The 24552-nt window shown below is 39.9% G+C and overlaps 1 long non-coding RNA gene across 2 annotated transcripts in view; it reads left to right on the top strand.

Moving 5' to 3' along the window:
* LOC112161202 overlaps positions 1-23900 on the top strand; it is a 57093-nt gene extending 33193 nt beyond the window's left edge. Inside the window, exons 7-8 of one of the 2 annotated variants that reach the window (XR_002921813.2) lie at positions 21604-21666; positions 23484-23900. This is a non-coding gene — a long non-coding RNA (uncharacterized LOC112161202). Of the gene's footprint in view, positions 1-21603; positions 21676-23483 lie in introns of both variants that reach the window. The other variant, XR_002921811.2, reaches the window with a different exon arrangement.
* The last annotated feature ends 652 nt before the right edge of the window (positions 23901-24552 follow it).

Here is a 24552-nt window from a genome sequence, read left to right as displayed (position 1 = left end):
TTATGGTACTCTGTCATTTTCTTTTTTTACTTTTTAAATTTTTTGGGACTTTAATTTAAATTCCAACTTCCACAAGTATAACAATTTGATTTAGTAAGCCAAAACAACCAAACCACAATCTCTCATAACCTGATCCACCTGGCATAGACATTTATACGCCTATTTGACCACCAGCACAGTTTGTTTTGATTCCCTTCACTCTCCCATCATTCCACCTGTCCCTCTACACTCCTTTCACTCATCCATTCATTACTTTTTCAAATGTTCTTCTCATCAATTTGCCCCTCACACCAAATCCATACTTTCTAGTCATCCATCGCTTCCTCTTTCCAGTGCGCTGTCCTCATCCATTTCCTCTTTCCCTACAGCGTTTTTCCTCCAGTCATTCATTCCTTTCAAATTCTCACTCTCATTCGTCACCAGTTGTTATTTTTTTATTCCTTCAGTCATCCTTTTTGGTTTTTTGCACCCATCCATTCTCCCCTGAAACATATAAAACAGTAGTCTTCAGCTTTAAGTCTGCAAAATCTGCTTTAAAATGCTTGTTTTCGAGCTGTCCCCGCCCCACTCTCTGCTGATTGGCTGGATCGGGTGAGACAATGGTTTTCACTGACTTAACACACCTGATGCAAATAATTAGCAACAAGTAGGACATCAGTGGAAATCAAGATTTGTTTTTTGTATCAGATACTGTTAGGATTTTGAAATGGTTTGTGTACTTTATAAATGTAATTTAAAAAAATATCCTCACTTATTCTGCAGTAGTCATTTTCTTTTAATTACACACCTATTATGTTTCAAATCAATAGTTTTGATTTTGTTGGAAAGGCAGAACCTTTTATAGTCTGAGCAGCCATGTTTGAGTCACACTTAACTCAGTGTTTTTTTTTTTTACTCTTTGACTCCAAATTTATTCCAGTTGAAACTCCTGATTTTTTGTTAAAGGATCCACTTTGTTCTTCAATTAATTCATTAACTCACTCTCTCTGCTGTTTAATGTTGAGTGATTTAGGGCTGAACAGAACACATTGTTACATATTATTATTTAAGTCAAGTAAGTATTAAATATTTTTTAGCAACATTTAGCAACACTTTACAACAAACAAGAAAATGTTTTATTTTTTTTATTAAAAGTAAAGAAAAAAGCATCTATAGATTAGATGCTAAAAGCAAATGAGTGCATCCTTGTGCTGAAATCAGCTTACTACAAATATTTATATGTTTTTTATCTTTGGTTTATTGTTCAATTTATGCTTAAGTTTGTATGAGAGCCAGGGCAGCTTGTATTGCAGTTTTTATCTCAATTCTCAAAGTGTTACATTAAAGAATTTTAAAAAAGTCACTCAAAATCTGAAGAGTAATCAATCAGCGTTTTTGCCCACCCCCACATCACATGTTAGCCGCCATCCCTATGATGTTTGCTCATATTGCTACATGCATGGTCAGTGTGACTACATTTTTAATGGGAACTCTTGCATTTTGTCCCTTTTTAATAAATATAATTGAATTTTATTTTAATATGTCAGCATATGTGCAGACCACAACTAAACATTGTCCTCACTGTTAGTGGAATGTTGATGTACGAGTTGATTTTGGTGTTCCGGGAGGCTTTTCTCCCCATGGTGTCAGCAAACACACCACAAGCCATAGAATGAATTTGTATAATTTAATTAAGGCACACTTCTACGTGCACAGTTCATTTATTCCAATCTTATTTATGCACCTTGATGGCTTCACAATAAATGTTTTCTAATTAACTCAGATTGATTAAATTGCAATGATTGTGTATGCTTATTAAATCCCCCCCCTCCCCACCGTTTTCCCTCTTTATTTTTCATAATTAACATTACAGTATGGGGCTGTGTTGGGGAGGGGGACTACTGACAGTACAGCAGATTTTTGTAGTCAGCAACTAATGAATGTGTTTGCTTTCCTAGAGGAGCATATTGACATATATTAAAAAGTGGAAGAGGGGGTTCTCTGCCAGGTGTCAGACATGCTAATGCACAACAATGGTGTAGAGCAGAAGATAGCAGGTTGAGCTGAGGTTGCTTTTTTCTCAGTTCAGTTCAGGTCACCTCACCCATCAGCACTGACCTTGGGCTGTTAGGACCTACAAATGCTGACAAGTATTCAGCCCTACACACACACACACACACACACAGTATGTTCTCCTGCTCGCACAGAATCTCATTCCAAACCCGGCGCTCTTTTTAATTCTGATTAATGACTCGGTTTATCTTTGCAATAACAGCCCCGTATTACCCCCCGCCACCAACCCAGGAGCAACCTCGCTCTGCCCGCCTCGTAGATCCCGATCCTTCTACCCATCAAACCCCAAATATGGAAACACCCCCAAGATGAAAATGATATTAGAAACAAAATGAGATTTGAAATGTAGTGTTTGACAAGCAGCTTGATAAAAGGGATTTATAGGTGCGCCTAATAGCATGGAAATTTTATGCTAATAGTGCTGCTGGCCAAGCAATCTACTTGAAAATTAATCAGTTGGCTGGACGGAAGGAGCGAACAGAGAGTGGAGAAGAGAGGAGGTTACTTCATAAACACCCTTTCCCCCCTCTTCTCACCCCCATTGCCTCTCCCCAGCTCTGACTCTCATCTGAAATAGCCATGGGGTGTTGTCTTTGTGATGGGGTAAGGAGAGAAATAGGGAGAAAGAAAATTACACTGCAGCTTAGCACTGATTGATGGAGTAACTTATGCAGCCATGCAGCGAGCTGCCATATTATGGATTAAACCTAAACACTTTTTTCCACCGGTTCCCTCCTACATGGAGGACACACATACACACTCGGGATGCACACAAACACACCTATTCAGCCTTTTCTGTTGATCTTATATTATTCCACTTATGCTGCTCAGCCCCTGGTGCTGTATCATTTTGGTGTGCAGTTAGCTTCGCATGTAAATGGGGATTCCGCCTAAGTGCGTTTATTCTGTCCTCCGTACCGTCTCGCTTTTTCCTCAAACACTCCTTCTCTCCCTGTATTTGTCGCACTTTCTCTCTAAACCCTGGGAGTCATCATTACAGCGACTCACTAATGAAGTCATTATCAGATTTTGCCCATTTTAAAAAGGGACACAATTAGTACTGATGCTCTAATGATGTTTGCAAGTTAAATGCAAACTAATCGTTTCTTCCACATTTCTCTGTCTCATTTCCTCTCTGCCCTGGCTCGCTGCTCAGCGGGAATGAAGAAAGTAAATGAATCACTGAAGTGTTTCGTGAATGCGGGTGTCTTTGCAAGAGCATTTTTCTTCACCGTGCCGCTATTCCATGTGATTTATTATTTTTACCCCAAGAGACATCTGTTACACCATTCCTTGTTTTTGTAATGCATCATCAGCCAGAGGAAAAACAATATTATCCAGTCTGGGATATTGTACTCTGCAGTCTAATAATCTAATGTACACTAGAGCTGGTGTCATAAAAATGGCAGTGGTGCTGTAGGAAGATGGTAGGTACACATCTGTCTCACTGTTAATTCCCATGGTGCTTGCTTTTCGTCCAGCTACCTGCCCATAAGCAAATACACACATGCTAGAATATACTACAGACTAACATTTGCAGCTGTAATAATGGGTACTCTCACTGCTGATGTGGTCTTACTAATAAGTGAACGGGGAGCGCTGAGCGCCTGTTTGCCAGGGATGTTGCAACACTTAGTTGTTGATGTTAGCATAGCTCCCTTTTGATGAGGGTGACACTTGGAGACTGTGAACACTGAATCAGTTGTGCAGGAAAAACACACATATTTTTAGTATTTTTTAGACTGCATACTTGTTTTTAGAATTTCAGCTAATTGTAGTTGGTCTGAAAGACTCACAAAGAAACTATGGTGTTCACTGAACAGGCTGTAAATTATTTCTCTACGGATGAGCATAAGCTTCCAAGTTACTACTTTTGCAATTAAAATATATATATATATATATGACAGTGTTTTAAGTTTTTAAAGAGCCTATATCATGCAAAATCAACTTTTTTTAACTTTTAAGTGTTTTATAATATTAATTCATCACAAAAAAATCCGCAAAGCGATAATTTGATCCATTGCTGCATCTCTTAGCATTCCTCTAAAACCCTGCTGTCTGAGCACCAGCCCCTTCCAATCCACAAAAATGGCTAGGTCTTCATATTGTGGCGTAGACAAAGTTGGGAACAGTCCCTGAAGAGTTCTCACTGCCAGCACCGCCTCAGGCTAACATACACATACACCTTTTTCTCTTTGGAGTTAGCAGTGATCAGCAAAATGATTTCATTTATCTACCTTTAGTAGTCCAAAAGTTTGGCACCCAACCAGACGGTTATAAGAGACAGGTGTCAGTTAGAGAAAGGTTTTTATTCCATCACAGACAGAATGGTGATTACTGATGGGTTAATTTTGCAATTAATTCTGGTCATAAAATGCAGACAACACCAGATGTCACAATTGAAAGATATACGATATGTATATCCATTTTTACAAAGGTTTGGATGTTTCTTTTAGTGGGTGACATGCTCCTGAGGGCGGCTCTAGGATGATGTCATGAAATGGGCGACACCCACAAGCAGCAGAAGGCGGTTCTTCAAAGATCGAGATGTCTTACTTCCGTGTAAGAGAAGAGTTTCGGAAAATAACTCAGATTTCATTAAAAACATTGTTCTTTATTGTGACGAAGATAATATATGATCATATATATGGATATAGCTTACTCTGAAAGGCTTGAAATAGCATAGCAATAAAGGCCCTTGTAAGATTTATGTTGCTCACTTACTCCACAATTCCCTTGGACTTTGTCTTTAGGCATGGGCCCCCCAGCCAGGCAAGACAGCATACTTGATACATAATTTGAATTGTGTGTTTTTCCTGTAAAATTAAAATAACTTTCTTTAGAAACATTTTTAAACAAAAAAAGGGCCATTAAGCTGAGAAAAATAGGTTTGGACATCATGAAGTAGCTCAATATTTGATTTCACAATTATTAGTGAACACCAAAGTATTGATAATAAGCTTTAGTCTATATTTTGTTTGACAATCATGACTTTACATCAGTGATGGGTATCAGTTGGTCCAAATTTAAGACCAAATTCATCAAGGAAAAGTAGCTTAGGATAAAACATTTATTTTCATTTGGTCATTTTCTTATTCATATTATCTATTTTTTCACGTGTAACACCATCTGGAGAAAGTGATGGGAAAAGCAGGAAATGTGTGATGTGTGTTTGGACAACTCACCCGCATCCAAATACTAATATGTTGCCATATTAATATATATATTTTTTTGTCTATAGGTTCAGAATATGTGCTGATAAAACGTCAAAAGCAAGGTTTACACTTGTTTCATCAAACTTTGGATGCATCACTTTAACTGAATGCAGGTGGAACTCACAAGTGCATCTTTTTGTAGACAGAGGTTTAATTTTTTTTTTTTGCCTTTTTCTGACTAATTTTCTCCTGATTGTAATTTGCCAAAATTCTGTTTTTTACTGATTGCTCTCAGGAATGCCAAGCCAGATAAAAGGCAGGTGAGTAAATGCAGGACTGTAAAAAGAGCATAAGCCTGGCAAAACGCAAGCTCCAATGGATACAGGATCTAAGTTTTATATTATGCGAAGACCTTGGACTGCATAGTTCAGCCGGTAAAAAGGCAGAAGTGATATTTTGACAAACTGATGATAGTTGATGTATGAATGCGAGCATGAGTACGAGAGATCGAAACCATGTACTTGAATACCTGAATGTAATGCAGTGCTTTCTGCTCATTCACAGGAATGCCACAACAGATTTATGTGGTCTGAATGTGAGTGAGGACACAAGGCTGCGGTGAGAGAAAAAGGTCAGGATCACCTCAGAGTGCTGCTGAACTAAAGTGGAAACTCATGCTGAGAGAGGTGTGTTTGACAAGTAAAGGGTGTGGGTGCTCAGTGGAGACCAGTAGCAGCTGAGCTGAAGACACAGGTTTGACAGAGGGCTCACCTCCTCCACTGACTTAAGTGGTGTGGTGGTTTAAACACACTCAGTCTCCTCCGTTATAAACAAGTAAGTCCAAGTAAAACGTTTCTAACTGAACTTCTTAACCTCGTCTATGTGCAACTTCTATGTCTTGAGTTACATATGGAATTTAAGGACTCACTTGACAAATCGTTCCCAGTGGGATTTAAGCTATGATTATGCTATTTTTAGGCAAAATCAAAAAGCTAAGAGAAAATGTCTAGGATTGTTGGTGGACAAAAGGCCTGTCTTCATTTAGCATCATCCCTTTTATTAACACTCCCAAGCTAGCTTACAGTCCCGTGAATAGAAATATTGATTATAATGAAGAAATACTCAGAAATTCAATTTTAAGCTTTATATATATATGTCCTCCCTCATCAGAAAAATTCTAAAGCACATGTTAAAAACACCAAAACTTTCATCAGAATGGGTCTTTAATGTTCTGTTTGTTACGTAAGTACAGCAGACCCATAAACATGTTGTGTTTGAGTTAATTATGCATGAGGGTATCGTGTCTTATTTAAAATATCCTACCTGTGAAAATATGTTTAGATCATCAATAACTTTGTCTCTTTTTTTTTAGTGAGGCAGCTGTTACATTCACGTCACTTCAGTTGGAGCCATCAAATAATACACTTTTTACTTTTTATTCAATACATCAAAGCAAAAATACTGTTTACTGCCAGCTATATTGAAAATGAGCTCAGTTCAGGGAAAAGGTTTAGAGTTTTTTTCTTGTGTAATATCGTCCAAATCTTTTAATCTCATCCCTTTAAAAATGGTATTAGCTCTGCTGAAAGGTCAGGCGCTTAGGAAAAGCTTTCTGTTAGCTTCTCAAGCTTTCGGTGGTAATTGGAGGTTGTTTATGTAACCTAATGATTCATTGGTTGTATTAGCCTTTATGAAACACATGCCTTGTTCCAGTTTCAATAAATCCAAAATCTTAAGAAACTTAAGCACCACTTTCTTTGTAGCTAATATTGACAAAAATCATTTGATAGTAAAAGTTACTCTGATGGGTGACTACATGGTTTCTCATGAAAAATACCAGTTACTCTATAGATGTTTTATAATGCCTATTGTAATTTTTTTAATCATTAAGAAAAAAAAATGGTGACCAGTGCTACTTGAGGTTTAGCAAAGTGCCCCAAAGCCTGGAAGGCCCCATGCCACAAGAGCCCATACCCACAGCAGTGACTAATTGTTTGTTAGTCATCGCCCGTCGTGCCCGTTTGACTTTAATGGAGTACTGTGTGGTGATCCATCAGGCTGTCGAGCAAGCCCAATGTCAGTTAAAATAGCCGAGTGTCAGTGGGGCGAGCATGCCATCGACATGTGATTTAGTGCGGTGCTTGTTGCCGTACTGTGTGCCTTTCGTCTTAGCCTCGCAAAGGCAGCACACTCCACTCCTCTCCCTCCATTCTGTTCTATTCTCACTCCAGATTGATTACCTGAATAACTGGCTCGTGACACTTGCCATCTTCTGGCAACCTTTTAGTGTCGTTTTAAAGATGGTTAGTGCACCTCATTTGGCTATTTATACATCTGCAAGTGGCCATGAAATATAGATTTGTCTTGATGGGTGTCAACATTGGAGCCATGGAGCCCAAGCACACTGACACCTCATTATTTTAATGGTGTGAGATGAAGAGCCTCAATGGCAGGAGTAATTTTCAAACAGTGGTAAATGATACAGCTTTTATTTTAGTTTAATGTTTCTGGTCATCTTTTACTCAAAGCAATAAGACGGCGTTCTTTCCGTGTTTGTCTGACACCAAAAAGGAAATTGACGATGAGCTTGAGGAGCAACAAAGAATGCAAGGAAGCATCATGAGCCTCTTTGCCTCATCTACCCAAAACCACACACTGAGTGTCAAGATGGTTGAGAGTGAGAAGAACTCTTAACAATAACATGATGTGTGCCCACCATCCACTCAAACACACCTACACACATTTAATATTTTATTCACAGCCTAGGTCTCACACATAATTAGGTGCTAGCACCCACTCTTTGCAATGAGCCGGTTAATTGAATAGTTAGCACATCTGAAGTAGACCTATGCAGATTGGGGGTGACACCTGTCAGGAAGCCAGTCCTTCCTGCCCAGGACATTTCCTACCCTTCCTGATACATATGTCATCTTTATGGCAAAAACAAATTAGGGGCAGGCAGCAGAGTGAAAGCAGTGCAGCAGGTGTGTGGATAGCTTGAGGGGGTGGAAGAAGGCAGCCACTTCTTGCCCTGTCCTTCAAAAAGAATATGTAAGTCTCAGGGCACCATCTTTACTTTACCTCAGGGCATTTCTATGGATATGTGACAGAAAGTGACAATGTGTTGGGACTGTATGTGTACATTAATGCCTTAAGAAGCCCTCCTCCAGCTGAGAGCTCAAGGCACCAGCGAGAAGAATATGCATTATGTGGTAGTGCCCAGACTGGAGCAGCTCAACCATGGCTGTCTGCCACACAAACTGCTGTTGGCAAAAACTTTACTGTTCATAAAATACACCCTTTTATTCCTTAACTTAATAAAAGTGTGCAGTTGAATGTGTTCCCTAACTGCTTACTTTACTTTTATAGGAAAAGAATACTGCAGGCACAAGTCTGGTTTGGACCAGTGCAGTCAGCTGGTAATAAAAGCATGGAGTGTTAATGTGTTACCACTGTGGAGTAAGACCTGAGGGCTGCTTACAGCCAGACCTCTGAAAGAGAGCACACAACAGCTGGGGAAGGTCCAGCTTGGTTTTTGCTACAACTTAAAGACCCACTCCAATGAAAATTGTGTTTTGGGTGTTTTTAACATGTTCTTGTAGCATTTTACTCATAATGGAGGATGTGTATGTGAAAAAATTAAGATTAAAACAGGGATTCTGAGTATTTGTTTGCTTATGATTCAGTAGCAGATGAAAAAATAGCGTTTGAAAAAGTTTGTTGTTACGTACAAGCTAGAATCAGAAGCTCCCTGCTCAGCTCCATTCTGATGAATCCACTTTGAGGCAGATAGATCCATTAACGTTGTTTTCCTCATCCAAGCTGACTCAAAACTGAATGGCTTTGATAGCGCCAATATTGGCATTTTTGTTGCACCGCTAATGTTAGCTTGGGGTTGTGAGGGACTGTAAGTTAGCAGGAGAAAGTGTAAACTAAGGGATGATGGGATATCAGTGCAGGATTACTCTGCACAGACAGTCCCGCCCACAACTTAGAGGGAAATTTCGAAAGGGGAGGATGAGAATACATCCTCACAACACTTTTTTATGCAGCTGTCTATCCACATAGTACAGGAATGTTTATTACACACAACCGAGTGCTTTAAGCCCTGTACAATTTTACCACGTTTGTGTGGAAACTCTTAACATTTAAGCAAAGTCTTTTCACATGGTTCATCTCACTGTGGCCACACACACAAGCTATTTTGATGCATCTTTACTAAAAACTAAAATATGTTCTGACACGTATTTAACGTTGAACTTGTCAGATTAGGCGTTTCTATTCTTTTTCTATTTATTGTCTTGACCTGATGATGACCAGGGAGAAGGAAAAATGAGCTGTAATAGGGATTTTGAGTTATATTTTATGTCAGAGTATTGTTGAAGTTTTTATACAAATTATGCTAAATACTGAATCAACATTGGATTAATGTGCTTTTGTAGCCCACACAGTGTATAAAAAAATTGATCAGTATGTTCTTTTAGCCCTGTAATACGTCCTTTGTTTAGGTTTAAGGTACTTTATTCAGATGTTTCAAGCTCAGTTTAGTTTCATTTTCCTCCTTTTTGTTTTGTCTATTTAACCTACTGCATCCACACAGGTGTGTGAGCCAGTTGTTCAATGGGCAGATCATTTGAGGTCAGAGACCTCTCAGGCAATCAAATGTTTAAATGGTCAGCTGAAGTGGAACAGCAGCATCTTGACCAGCGCCATGCCAAAGGTTTCATGTTCACTCAGCCACTGGGAGTGCTCTGAACACGCCCGCCAGCCACCTGCCAATAGGCATTAAGGAGGATTTAGTAATTAAGTGATAGGCTGAAGACTAAATTGGGTGTTTGTGTGCTGGTAGGCCACCCCAGAGGTCCCTACAGCCATGCAGATAGGGGATTCTAATTGCCAAGAATATTGATCATGCCGGTGAAGGGGGAGCACATGGAATTCACTCACCATCGATTACCTGTTAGTGCACTTCTCTTGTCAATGGAAGAGGGAGGTGAACATTGAAAAAGCTCAGGGCTTTTCCCACTCGCATCCTTGACCACCAGCGGGTCCTGACACATGCATCAACAGTCACAGACAGTGACACAGCATGTTGGCCAGAGCTGCTCCTTTTACTTCACTCTCAGGAGACAAATTCAGACAAGAGAAGGTGCTCTCTGTGAATTTATGTGCCCTTGTAACTGTTTTTTATGGGCACCTTGCTTTTACTTGCTACCTAAAACTTGCCCTAATGAATTTTTAAAGACCTTTATGTGTGAATGTCATCCCAATTAATGCAGCAGAAACAGAGCACTGACCTCTGTTGCTTTTCCTGGCACACCTTCACATACACTAATTCTGTTTCTGCCACGTGTGCTAAGATGCCGTCAGAAAGCAACATTTCAGAATGCATTACAAAACAAAAGAAAATGTATGTCCAAACACTAAATGTTAAAGCTTGTAAGATTATGTTGCACCTTGTGTGCAGCCATTGTGGTGTGCTGATGTAGTTTCATGCATGAGCTGTTCACAGGATGCTTGTTTCCTGCCTTAGCTGAACAGAGGACACATTAGTAGAGACCTGTGAGGGGACTTTGACCTTATTTAGGACCTTGACTCAAAGTGGGATCGTGAGCTCAATATAACTTTTTCTGGGGTGTATAAAACGAGGCATCATTGTGTTCTACTTTGCTTTTCTTGATTGAAGGGTTGACAGAAAAAATGTAAATGATACCTGTCAATTATAATTTAAACACTTCGTCACCATCTATTTAATAGAATATAAAAACATTTGATAAAATTCTTGCTCTTCTATTTTTCTGGGTAAAATTAACAGATTTAAGCCTGAAATCAAAGCTTTATTCAGGTTAAATCTATCGTACAAAAATTGACCGTTTACCTATGAAGAAAGTATTTTTTTTTATTATTCAGCTAAAAACAATAACAAAAAATAAAATGTATTCTTAACTTTAAAAAACTACAATGACTCAAAAAAAATCCTAATTTCTGTATCTTTTTAAATAAATAATTAAATACTTTAAGTATTTATAAAGGTATGCTGACCAAGATAAAACAAAGAGTAAATTATAAACATTTAATAAGAAAAGAGTTTAACTAAAAGATTGACTTTAAAGCATCTTGACAAAGGTTTATTCCATCCATAATCTTCAGAATCAGCTTCATCCCTTATGGAATCATGGGACTGTTAGAGCCAACCTAGTTACTGTTGGGCAAAGGCAGGGTACTCCCTGAACAGGTCGCCAGTCTGTTGCAGGATCGCCAAAAGTCAAACATTCCTGTATTTAGTGTGAGATCCTACATGACAAGGTCTTTAGCTGAGTCAGTTGTCTAAGCAGTTCTAGGTACATTTATATTTATGCTGAAATTAGCTGCAGAAAGAAAAACACTGACATGGCCTGCTGCTCAGCAGTCTCCAGCCTAAGTCATTTAGAGCCTATTACAAAATATCAATATATTGACGAACCAAAGTGTCTCGGTGTGCTGTTCTGTAAACACATGCATGGTTTGGTTGGACATGTTACATTTGCTACATCTCTATCAGGATGGCATACATTTGTATATTTAAGTTATGTGTTCTTATTTATTAACCATTAGAATACAGAGAAAGTACATTTTAGAACAGATGTCATTCCCCAGAAAACAACAAAGAAAAAATATATTGTTCTGGATTTCTGTGACCAAATTATTCTGGGAGAAAATAAAGACTGATACTGTTCTGTGTGCCAGATACTGGTGGTAATGCAGCCCCCCAAAACAGATATTACCCCTCTGGTATAACAAATATGTTTCGGTTGATACTGTGTTTGTCTGCAACACAGTAAAATATCACTAAGAAATTAAATTCATCTGAGTTCTTCATTTCCATCCAAAGTTCTTCAGCTACCTCCAAAGGCAGATTGATCCGCCATGCTTGTCTTCTGATTGAAGCCAAGTTGCAACAATTTATACAACACTCAGGCCCCCTCTAGTCATGCTCACAAATTAAATTAGTTTCACTCTGAATTTGTGTTTCCAAACTAGTAATTATTTTTAACCCCAGTGGAAGCCAGGCAAAATGAGTCAGATCTTTGCAAGTCATGCAATTCAACGGTACATGATTTAACACCAACCGAAGGGACACAAGCCTGAAGCACTGCAATTTACCAACCATTCATGTGTTCGCAAATTAAACCACGGCACATTTGACACCTTTTATAAAAAGTTAGTTAAATCTGATGAAAAAGGTTTTCTCTCAATTACCATCTGAAATTAATCTCCTTAATCCCAATTTGATCTCCTTCGTGCATCTAAGAGGTATCCTTCATCTGCATAACTAGATTTTTAAACTCTTCTAAAAGATCAGATGGAAAATGACTCAAATATATCCTCCTAAAAGATGTTCATTTTTCAACATTTTGGGGCTGAATACAGTCGCAGCATCATCTGTAACTTTAGGGATGTTTTGTTGTTTCTTCTTACCCTTTCATATAGCAAGCAATCTGCCTCTAAATTATCCCTGTGACTATGTCTGAAAGTGGAACAGACACGATACATTTTGACACCTGTTGCAGGCGTTTTAAACCGAACTGTAAGGTGGAACAAAGGAGGTGAAGGGGCTGCATGAACAAGGTTTTTGTTTGAGGGTTCTCTTGAAGTAGGCAGACAGTCGGCTCAAAGAACAGATCATTTTAGCTGAACTCAGCCTCTAACCTGTATGAAATGAGAGATTTTTCTGTTCATATTGGTAGACACACAGCTTTACTGCAGCCCAACAGCCTGCTTTAAATAGCTGGGCAGACAGTTTTGATGCTTCATTTTGTAATTTTCAGAAATCTACTGCCTGCTTGGGTGTTCTAAAAAGATTAGTTGTTTCCTCCACGGGGATGATCATTAGCAAAAACTTATACATCCCCAGAATGTGGTTGCTTTGATCACCAAATTTAAATCCTTCTGGCGCCTCCTGTGAGGATTTTAAAATCAGATAAAGGAAATATCATCAAGCAGATGTGTGCAATTGGAAATTGAGTTTAAGGACTAAAAAAAATGAGGATAAATACAGATGTGCTCACTCAATTTTGCAGAGCATGTTTCATCAGTTTCTGTGAGAGGGAAGATTCATGGGGCATCAGCTCCTCTCTGTGTTACATCTCATCTCCAGCTGTGGAGCCTTCAGCTCACACAGGAGGACAGCAGGAGAGGACTGAGCCTGAAACTAAAGAGGTGATCAGCCACATACCACCAGCAGATGCTAACACGGTGGCACTCACCAAGACCTGCTCCCAGTAACCCGGACTGCAGCTGACACTGATCAAACCTGGTTACAGGCAGCTCCTTTAACAGCACTTTGAACAGCGGGAGCAGATCCCATGCACTGCCATAATGGGAGCTTTTTAATGGCAAACGAAAGGGTGTCTGCTCTTCTTTTGTAGTGGTCGCATTAGCTTGGAAAGCCAAAAGCAGAAGACACTGTTAAGAAAAGCTTTGCAGTCATTAGTATGGACCACAGAACCCATCTCAAGCAGAGCGATAACCTAGAGAGGTCAGGCTGTTCACAAATTTTACACTCCGGCCAAGATCAGATTGTGTTGTTAGGTAACTGGGATTTGACAAGCTTTCTCCAATACGAGCATTTTCTAAAGCTGGTTAAATAATAAGGGTTTGTTCTCCAGGATCCTCTGAGATATTTAATTTAGACTTCAGTGCTGCTTATCTTGGGGTAAATGTTTTTTCTTTGTTCTATTTTAACATTAAGCTTTTTGTGAAACGTGTTTCTATGGCATGTGTGTATCTTCTGCATAGGGTGTTTTTATGATGCCTTCAGCACCAACTGCATCGTGGGGAGAACCATCGGGCTTTCTTAAGTGCTCAGTGTCACATGGTAAGAAAAGCCTCTTAATTGGTTTAGGAAAAACCTCCTTGTCATTTTGCGGTCAGTAAGCTCTGCTGGGGAAAATGAAGTCCAAGCTTTTGCCACCTCCTCATCATCCCACACAGACAGCCTAACAAAAAGATAATGATTATGTGGCGTATGTAGTTGTGCATTTTCGGTTTTTACTTTTTGCTTTTAGATGTAATTGCTGTTGGTTGTCTGGCAGCATCAGAGGAAGGACGTTAATGATTTTCTCTGGCCTCAAGGAAACTGTGCTCTGCAGAGTGCCGGAGAACAACTAATTTACAGTACAGCTAAAAGTAAACTAAAATGTACGTGAGAGTGTGTGTGTGTACTTGTGTCTGAATGTTTGACAATACAGACAGTTTGATTTTTTTCTTTATTTTGCAGTCAATAGAGTTTGCCGCTCAGTCCCCGTATGTGAGAACTTTAATGTGCACTTGTGTGTTTGTTTGAGTGCACATGCATGGCTGTCCTTTTTCAGAGATCATCTGGAGAATGCTGCAGGAGGATGATCAGACAGGGAGCACACCAGGGTTGCTCTGCGATCACACAGGGATTATGAGGGATATGAAGCTGTACCGCATTCCAGGGCAGCCTCCAGTTAGACTCATCTTTGCCACGCTCCCCTAACACACAGACACACACACACACAACTTTAATTGCCTTTGCTTCTTTCATTACTTTTATTGCCTCTCCTCTGCATTGCGTGCTCTCCAGGCTTGTGGAAAGGTCATTGTAATGGCAGTGCTGTACTTACAACCACCATCTCTCTGCCTGGCAGGAAATAGCTGTGAATCTGTTGCATTGGGTGAAAGAGAAAAAGCATGTGACAACCGACATGGAGATTTTTATCATGATGCATACAAATGAGCATTTCAAAATATTTTCAAATTCCACACAATGTGTGTCTCCTGCTAAATGGTTTAAAAGTAGCATCATTACATCTCTCCATAAACTGCTACTTTATCACTATGGGGAAGTTTAAGAGCTTGAATGCCCAAAGGGTCTGGGGGCAAATCCCCTGATAGGGTCTCCCATGGCAGAGTGATCTTAAGAGACAAGCAAGAATAATAAAGGTTCAAACAAAATAAAAATAAAAAAAACAAGGTCCACTACGTTGCCCAGACTAACATCACCAGAGTTCCATACTGGCCAGGCTAGAGATTGGGCCTGGGGTTGAACCAGGTGATCTCCTCACACAGGACTCCACTTTATATTGTCTTTTTGTAGGTCAGCCGCATGCAGGAAAAACCACAGGAGGCCGATGCCATGTGTTTTATGTAGCAATCAAGGGTGGGTCCCTTGACTGCCCAGTCCAAGGATATTAACTCTAATCACCAGAACATGGAACGCCATCTAACTAAGTGGTAAAGAGCACAAGATTTGTTGAAGGCTAAACATTACCAGCTAAAGATGGTCAGGCATCTCTCTATTAATTGTTTGGGCTCTGGTACCAAGTTCCTCGAGAGAGGTACAACTCTCTGCCATTCTGTCCCTGGTGTGAGGCTGGTGTGGGTTTGCTTGTAGCCCCTAGTTCAGTCGTCATGTGCTCCTCAGTGGACGAGAGAGTCATATCCTTATCTCATTTAGGTACAGGTCTCCGTGTGGTTTCAGTTTTTGGACCTAATGACAGTCCAGATAACACAGCCTTCTAGAAGTCTCCGAGAGTGGTACTAGAAACTGCTTAAGTCAGGCACTCTCCTATTTTACCTGTCACACTACTTTTCTGGAAGGGTGTGATCTGGAGAAACACTCTCCCTGATCTATACCCAAGTGCTGTGGGATTTTTGTCCATAAGGAACACCATGATTGTGTTCCATTCATTGATGCATTTGGCATCAGGACACCCAAAGTAGGAGGTTAATGATCAACTTTGCAGTTGTTTCACAGTAGGAATAGTGTTCTTTGGAAGTACTCATCATTCTTCTTCCTCAAAACTCACCAATTGGAATTAAGACCCAAAATTTCTCTATTGATCTGATCTGACCACATGACTTTCTCCCATGAATCCTCTGGATCATCCAAATGGTCACTGCCAAACTGTAGACGTGCCTGGACATGTTCCGGGCCATGCATGATTTCAAACCATGACGTCTTACTGCATTACTAACAGTAACCAATTTCTAAAAATTGCTCCAACAGTGGATCTTTTTTCACCAAGCTTCTTGGCCATAGCCATTCCCAGCCTCATGGATGTCTACAATTTATTCTGTAGCGTCTTTAGACAGCTCTGTGGTCACATTAGTAATTGGAGTCTTACTAATTGTAGGGGGTGGACAGATGTCTTTATTCGGCTAACAACCTAAAACAGGTGGTTCTAATATAGGATAATTATTGGAGGGGACATGGACTATTTAAAGGTAGTCCAACAGGTCTTTGAGGGTCAGAATTCTAGCTGATAGACAGGTGGTCAAATATTTACTTGCAGGGGTAGCATACAAATAAATTATTAAAAAATTATTTAAAATAAAAAACATAAAATGGGAATTCCATTTTTTGAAGCATTTTTTTACATTCATGTCTCACACAGTGGAGATGCACCTAAGATAAAAATGTCAAACCCCTCCATGATTTCTAAATACGAGAATGGGTGATAAATATTTGCCTCGCTGTATTTAGCAGTCCAAGAAACAACACCCCAGCTAAGCAAGGTACCATTCAGTACAACAGTCATGTCTGAAAGGGAAGCTCATCATCCCTAAAATGAATAATCATGAGTTTTATTTTAGAATTTAGATCAGGGGTCTGCAATCTGGGGCCACGACAGTGGTTCGTGGGGATGTGACAACAATAAGGACTTCATCTGTCATCTCTTTGTATTTTTTGGATTTGAAGAGAGTTACAATCTCTTGTCACAATGAGCTTTTTTCCCCTGCTGCTATAATAATGTAAGGGTCCATTCACACAGCGCTGATACTTTGACCCCACCCATCTTTATAAATAGAGGAGTTTTTTTTTCAATCAAACTTTAAAGTTTCACACAAAGTACATTACTTTCCACATCAGCCTTCGTGAATGGAGGATTTAAATTAATGCACACCGTTGGAAAAAACAGTACTACGTTTGCTGCGGTAAAATTAAAATGTTGTAATAATACTGTTTTGAAACTATTGTCGGTGAGATGACAGGTGGAGTGATATTAGTGCGTGCCTGTGGATAGAACGTGAGTGCATTTGTAAGTGGGAAAAGCGTGAAGCTGATCCACGAGCGTTTGGACACATTCATGACTGCACAGCTGGGTTTTTTGTTCATGTTTTAGGAGTCGCAGCAGCTGCCATTTATGAAATTATGTTTCCATTTGGGGATCTTTTGTACCAAGGGTTGCCGGTTTGGTCAGGGGTTGTTGGCGCGGTTCTTACCCTTGCTGGGGCGGCTGGGGTCTAACATTGTAGCCTCACGGCTGTAGAGTGAACCCTGCTGCTGTCTGTGGGCACTGTGGCGAGGTTCTGTGGCTGAACTGACTGCTGTTATAAGAGAGTCCTGATATACTGTTTTCAGTCTCATAATGTAAGAAAAGTTGAATAAGCCAAAATGTGCTTATTTGTTCTTATTTGTCCTTCACAACCGAAGGTCTTAGAAAAATTGATGGTATTTTGCTCTGACGTATCCAATTCCATTGCTGTAGGTATGGCATACTACAAATGCAGTTCTTTTTGTTTCAAACAAACATAGTTGCAATACTATTTCATCTTTGGACTATTTTCCTTGTGCAATATTGTTATGAAAGCAATTTTTGAGTTAATGCCAACATATGTTTGAAAAGCTATTTGACCTGCTGTTTGTGAAATACATAAAATTTCTGATATTTTGGAAATCTTTCTTTGAATTTGAGTTTAAATTATAGTTGCTGATGGTACAGTTGTTTAGGAGAAAATTTAAAATTGGTACCTCATGTCTTAAACATTACTGACCCCTGATTTAGATAATTACCCCACCACTCTAAAGAAGAGACTATTCTTTCTGCTTAATGAATTTGCAAACATCTGCCAACAAATGATACCCTAAGCAAAGTCAACCAGTACCATTATATCAATTTTGAATTATTCATAACTGCAGCTTCTTTGCATTCCTCCAGACCTTTTGACTAAGATTACAAGTGAGGCTTGTAGAGAGAAGAAAATCTGCTGGAGCTCCTCTCAGCGACTTCATAAACTCTGTCTTTGCGTAACTCAAGAGGGTCAGTGACAAAGAAGTCAGCTTTCGGTCAGGACATGAGTATTTCTGGAGTGGCTCATCTGAAACATGGGTCAATAGAAACACTTAGCAGCACATCACAGACACCAACAAACATTGATGCTTCATAACTGAGGATTGTATTGGCTGTGGTTTCTTGTTCTGGGATTAGTAAAGCCCTTAGTGTGCTTGTGTGACTAATGGCCTGTGTTTTCTTGCTGTGAAATCAGCAGCCCGAGAGCCTCGGACATTGGTGTTTGAAGTTTGCCCACCCCAAAGGGTGCCTCTGGGTCTAATGCAGCCCTAGTACACCCCCCTCCATTTCTGAGCAAACGCCAGCCTTTAAATACAAAAGTAGTTAATACTTCTCTTTATCTGCACCCACGATGACCCCTTAGCTCTTCAGCTGGAACCAGCTAGTGTCGTCTTCACCTGTGTGGCCCTTGCTAGACTGATGGCAAAAGCTTGTTAACAGTGGAGACACATTTGTGTAGTTGGCTGGGGAGTGTTGAAGGTAGCAAAATAAGCCATTGATCAGAGGAAGAGAAACGGTTTTGTATTGCTTGACATAGTTTGAACCTCTAGAGATGGCAAACCTTTCCTCCAAACAACCCAAGGACATTCTGTCCTCTGTCCAGAAAGACAGATTAATATTAGTTGTCTGTGTTTACTGAAAACCCCAATGAGACATGTCACTTTGAAAACATTTTCTTAATAAAATATTTATTCTGGGTGTTGCTTGAAAGGGTCATTTGGTGGCAAAAAGCTGTAGGTCTCATTCTTCTCAGCTAACATCTTCCAGCGTCAAAGTAAGCTGGCTTCCTTTCTTTTCATTCTTATCTGACATTCCCTCAAATTGAAAGCAGGAAAATTGGAGCTGATGGAAGGGATAAGTTTTTGGTGATGGAAGGAAAGGAGGGATGCTAGAGCGAGGGGGGTAGGGGGTGAACCCAATCTGCCATGTGTTGACTGTACTGATTAGGGGCTTTTGCTAAGCAGAGCCTCTCTATCCCCTCATTCCCTCTGTTTACTTTGAACCTCAGCACCCCTCTTTGCACAGGCTTCCCTCTCATCTCAACTTTCGTTATGTCACCTGCAACACAAGGAGCGTGTGTTCAACTTTGTTTGCCATTCCATCCAATTAAGAAAGCTTTACCGAGGCCAAAAGTGGTTTGGTCACTTTTGCAATTATTAGAAAGAGTTCAATGTTTAGTGGCGTAAAACACTTTTTTCTTTGCTTTCCTCTTCAGTTAAATGCAGTAACTCAGCCCTTTACTTGCTTCTCAAGGAGTCATGCTTATATTACCCAGACTCCTTAGAGGGACATGATGACAGAACCAGCTAAACCTGAAGCACAGGGAATGGTGATGTATAAATATGGATGAAATTTTGAGAGGGAAGGTAGAAAATAGCATGTCTTTTCTCCTGCAGCCTTCTTGTTTATTCATAGCATTTGCAGGTCTGGTCTGAATGCAGGGCAGGAGCTTGGGAAGAGCAACCCCCACTCCCACGGCTTTCCAACTTTCATTAAGTGTCATTACCAGTACTTTCAGAAAGCCGGACAGGCTGAGACCTGACATCCCCTCTGCAGACTGTTGTCCATGCATATGGATGTATTTCTGATCCTGTCAATCCACCACAGAGGAGGGGGGGAATTAGGCCAACAAGAGAGGATGGGGCTTTAAGACTGCTTCCATATCTGGCTCTAATGGCGAAGATGGAGCTACTAAATTATCTGTTTTTCCTTTGCTTTTTGTTTTCTGTACATCACTTATAGCTGGCACTTACAGCATGCTCAGAATATCACTTTAGATCCCAGGAAGAATCTAAAGTGATATTCTGATACGGATATATCTGACATTATTAGATTTTTTGTGAGCTTAAGGGTTTCATGCCACCTTTTCTGTGCATTGAAATGCATTTTATCCTCTTGTGAAAAATTGGATTTTCTTTTCAGCCAGTACACAATATTCTTGTATTGCTAGAAATGTGCATTTTCAGCTGTGTGGTATTCATTAGCAATTTACCATTCCAGTTCACTTACATTGAGACCGTCTCCTGATTGATGGCAGACCTTGTTGTGTTTATTTGTATATCGAGGAATGAAAAATTAATATTATACGCTTTCTTGAGCAGAAGTTATCGAGATTCAGTGTAAATGGTACTTGGTATTAAATTTTCACAGCAGATTGCTGTTATTAGGGAGAAAAAGCCAACTCCTTTGAGCAGTCATCTTCCTGGGAGGCAATCTATTTCTCTTTCACGCCGCCGGAGTGCTGGACCGGGCTCTTAATGCACTGAAGCAAAAATGCTTCGGTCCGCAACCTTTCACGCCTTCAGCTCTCCTTTATGTGATTGAATAGTTAATAACTGCGAGTCGCCTGTGGAAGCTTTGTGCCTCGGTCCTTCTGAGGCACTTCTCTTCTTTTTGTCTTCTCAGTTGCTGTACCTGCCCAGTGCTGTCAGCCTGCATGTCTACTTGCCCCCGATGTGGAGTCAATTGATAGCCCACACCTTTTCTAACAGCCCCTCGTACTTTTATCCGTATCTCCCACCTGACGTGCTGCTTGTGTGTCTGTGCATTAGAGTTTGAAGGGCTCCGCATCCGATTGTCATCACCCCTCCCCGCCTGTACACATCCGCACAAACAGACACTACTTCTTCATGCAGCTCATTAGCCCATCCCACGCTCGCTGCTGTAGCAGAATGTGACCCTGCCTAATTGTGTACCATGCTCATTTGTTCTCCCTGCATGATGTGACGATTGCTTATTTATTCTCCTCAGGGCTCCCATCTCACATTAAAATGATTGACTCATTTCATTCACTGCACATTTTCAGGGTTTATTTGATAAGCTCATTTCCCTTGGCATTCAAATCCTTCCTTCTCCCTTGCTTAAAAGTTATAATGTTACCCAGGCACATTGTTATTCATAGCCTGGATTGTTTTTTCCAGCTAATTATCTGTTTTACAGCATAACTTTGCATGTGTGATATTGTTTATTCCGGTGGAATTGAGCTGCACAAAGGGCAGAAATTAGTGATGCTGTAGGAATGGCTGAGGAGCCAATTGTGTACTCAAAGCTGGCAGACGTGAACAACAAGAAGCTTAAAAGGGATTGGGACACTGTGGAAGCTCGGCCACAACGAGCCCGGCAAATTTGCATTCTGTTATTTATGTGTGGTTGGAGGCCTGTTTTACAAATGAAAAATGCCATCGAACAATCATGTAATAAGGGAGTTTCAACACAAAAAGGAGAAGAACAAGCAGCTGCAGGCTGGGGATTGTGCTAGCATTGTTAGGATTTTGCACTTGTTCCACCAGCCTGTTGTCAATGTTTTCTCCCTCCAGCTACTGTACATCGACCAGGCCTCTGGGACTCGCTGTGTGATGGAGATTGGCTCCCTACAACTGGTGGGTCAGGTAAAAGTAACATTTTTGATCATGACAAGCCTAAAAAAAGGTGTGACCGGCAGAAGTGTGAGGACTGGGAGTTTACACTTAGGTGCAGCAAGCCTACACAAATATTTGAAGACATGTTATTTTGAGCTCTCCTAATGGAATTTTCCCATACGCCATTTTAAAATTATATTAGATTTTTGATGAAACAAAGATTTTCTAGTAAGTGTTTTTTTCATAAAGTTGAGATGTGCATTATGGTTTTTAGACATGGTTACAAGTGATTATCATTTCTAGTTCAGTTTCATCTGGACTTTATCTTAGATTTGTGTCACTATAAGACTCTCCAAAATATAAGCTGCAGCAGCCCAAAAATGCGCAATAAAGAAGAAAACATAATATATAAGTGGCATTGGAGTATAAATTGGACTTTTGGGAGAAACTTATTTAGCAAAAAGTATGAACAAAATAGGCAAACATGTTTTCTTGAGAGGTAAGAGAAAAGAGAACAATAAAAGACTAAATACACACTTCACTGCTTATTTTCATGAAACAGATGCAATCTAGTACATTAGCCCAATGTTTGAACAATTATCCTTATAACAGTAACTTTAAGAACATCCATTGAATTCTTCATTGTTAGTGTCCCTTTGGAATAATTCAGCCAAGAACGGCATGAAACAGAAGCACTTCTTCTTCACTGTCAGTAGTGAATACTGATACATATGGTTACAGCGCCCTCTAGTTATTTTAGCTTTTTTTTTAAAAAATCCCATGAAAGTCACACCTGAGTATAAGGTTGAATCCAAATTCTTCCCCTACAGCTTCTCCCTACACCTATATTTAGCCCTCCAAACGGAGACTTATAGAATAATAGTGTCTTCCAATTCGGACGTTACTCCCAGATGATGTCATCAATAGTTGCCGGTCAGCTATGTTAGCACGTAACTGCTAGTGCTTGGAAATACATAACAACATTGGTTTATAAACTTTAAAAAGGTCAAGCTAAAACAATAAGCTATTACTTACATTTAAATGTAAACTTCTGTGCTTCAGAGCGCACAAATGTGAAAAAAAGCACTTCTCCGCAGCACAGCACGACACCGAACACTCTTGTGGCGGAGGCCTCTGCATCCCTCTGTCGTGAAGATTAGCCCTTAAAAAAACTGTTTTGGTTAACCCTGTCCCTTCAAGTGGCCCTAAAACTGGAGGGGTAGGAAGAAACCACAGTGGGTAGGGGAAGAATTTGGATTTGGCCTGAGTAACACCCCGGCCAAACCATGCAAATAACCAGGACTTATACTCTGAAAAATATGGTTCTGTGTTATTGTTCATTATATCTGAAATATAGTTTGGTAAACATAACAAGGGAGGACAATTGAAAAGGTATGATTTGACAAGGTATGATTTATTTTTAATTATATATATATATATATATATATATATTCTTTTTTTAACTATCAAAAAATCAATTGACTTTGTTGTCAATAAGTAGCTTTACTGGGATGGGAGAAGTGGAAATAAATAAATGGGTTTGTACTTATACTTAAAAAGGATGTTTAATCCTTTAGTTTCATTTTATAATTTTGGGATCAACAGTTCACATTCTAACTTCTCAGATGTAAAATAAGTCCAAAAAAGTCAATTTGACCCAAATGATAGCTGAGATTCTTAAGAGGAAAAATAACATTTGAAATGAAAAAAAAAAAAGTTTAAAATCCAGCCACAGGCGTCATCACCCCTGAATGAAGATGAAACCTATTCCTCTTTTGGAACAGTCTTTGTAGTCTTTGTTCGTCCATTAATTGGAATGCTTGTTGTTGTTGTTACAGGGGTTTGAGCCCACAGAGGACTGAACTTCTGCGAGTCTTTGTGCTCCAGCGGCACTGATCTTTGCAAAGTTGGAGGATATTTAGACGAAGATGAAATCCCTGGTCGAATGGGTGGAAACATATCTCAACATTTGGACTGTTCTATGATTGGGAAAACCTCACCTTTCAAAAATGTTCTGTCTGACACGATTATTAAACAACTTAAGAAATGTTGTTACAAGCCAATAGGATTGTTTATGTTGACACTAATATTGTAACATTTCTTTATGATTAATATAAAAAAAATTTAATATCCAAGTTTTGACCATGAGTCCCACAACTATGGACTATTAAACCATTACAGACAAAATCTTAATGATCTTAATGACCAGATAGATGAGAGATCACAAGCAAATAAAACAATAATAAAGGCATCCAAACCCTAAGAAGTCTGCTTTTGTTCTTCCACCCCACCCAGCACAGGCAGGCATCACTGCAGCTCTGAGAGTTCCATGCCCATCGGCCTTCAATCACATGGGATGTCTGAGTTTGACAGTATAAAGTCTTTCTTCTAGAACAAAATAAGAGCCCTAAGCAACAGTGGATGAGCTTTTGGTTACTGTGGAGTCCACAGGGAGGCAGACCAAGCTTGGTTGAACAGTCTACCCAAAGCGCTGGTTAGGGATGAAACAGAAAAGTAGGGAGATGCCACCGTAGACCCTCGTTTTTACCAATGTGGCCATGGCGAAATGAGAACCAACTAACACAACTTTATTTTCTCTTAATAATAACAAAAAAATCACAGTTTGGCAACTCTATTTTCCCTCTCTGTCATATGGAGCTGCTATGAAGTGAAGGACAGCCAACAACACATTGCCTCCTGCTTCCATCATAAACCACATGTGGGTTTGTACCCATCGAAGGTAAAGGACTACAGGAAATGTGTGTGTGGGGGTGTAGGGTGGGGTGGGGCAGTGGGGAGGCAGGCATTCAAAATTCAATCAAGTGAAGGCCATCTCCAGCAGGGTAACAGCGTGTGCAGGCAAAGAAGGGATGAGGGAAAACTCAGCTGAAGTTTCCACTGGGCCTG

The sequence above is a fragment of the Oryzias melastigma genome, linkage group LG3, assembly GCF_002922805.2.
Source record: "Oryzias melastigma strain HK-1 linkage group LG3, ASM292280v2, whole genome shotgun sequence".
Taxonomy (NCBI): domain Eukaryota; kingdom Metazoa; phylum Chordata; class Actinopteri; order Beloniformes; family Adrianichthyidae; genus Oryzias; species Oryzias melastigma.
Note: the sequence above shows the minus strand (reverse complement) of the source record. Positions and strands in the feature narration are given on the sequence as shown.